Here is a 702-nt window from a genome sequence, read left to right as displayed (position 1 = left end):
TGTCTGTAATCCCAGCACTTTGGGAGGCTGAGGCGGGTGGATCACCTGAGGTCAGGAGTTTGAGACCAGCCTGGCCAACATGGTGAAACCCTGTCTCGACTAAAAATACAAAAATTAGCCAGGCATGGTGGCGGGCACCTATAATGACAGCTACTTGGGAGGCTGAGATAGGAGAATTGCTTGAACCCGGGAGGCGGAGGTTGCAGTGAGCCGAGACCGCACCATTGCACTCCAGCCTGGGCAAGAAGAGCAAAACTCGGCCTCAATTAAAATACAATACAATAAAATAAAAATAGAACCCCTCTGATGAGGATGTGTGGTTTGTAAGGCATGAGTCCCCAGATCCCTTAGATAGGATTCTGGGCAAGATTAAATACAAACAAATTAGAGCTTAGTCTTCAGGCCTATGAAGTAAAACTAAAATCTTTGGCCCCCCCGAACCCCCACTAGCTTTGGCCCCTAGTGGCCAAGGGTATCTCAGAAAAACCTTAAAACTGAGTTCCCCGGTGTGATGGGAGGGGAGGTCAGGCACGCCTCATTATCACCCCGCCCTTTTGCAGTTTAGACACAACTGACCAGCGGTAATGTTAAAACAGAATCGTAAGATGGGCAGAACCAGAACAGACTCTTCATGCCAATAAGATACCAAATCACAACCAGGACCTCAGGCCGTGCCAGGCAAGGGTGAGGTCACACAGCCCA

The 702-nt window shown here is 49.4% G+C and overlaps 1 protein-coding gene across 3 annotated transcripts in view; it reads left to right on the top strand.

Moving 5' to 3' along the window:
* The window catches only part of APOBEC3F (apolipoprotein B mRNA editing enzyme, catalytic polypeptide-like 3F), a 56,096-nt gene that overhangs the window by 2,992 nt on the left and 52,402 nt on the right, over window positions 1–702 (top strand). The window lies entirely within an intron of this gene.

Source organism: Mandrillus leucophaeus, unplaced genomic scaffold (genome assembly GCF_000951045.1).
Source record: "Mandrillus leucophaeus isolate KB7577 unplaced genomic scaffold, Mleu.le_1.0 Scaffold2, whole genome shotgun sequence".
Taxonomy (NCBI): Eukaryota; Metazoa; Chordata; class Mammalia; order Primates; family Cercopithecidae; genus Mandrillus; species Mandrillus leucophaeus.
Note: the sequence above shows the minus strand (reverse complement) of the source record. Positions and strands in the feature narration are given on the sequence as shown.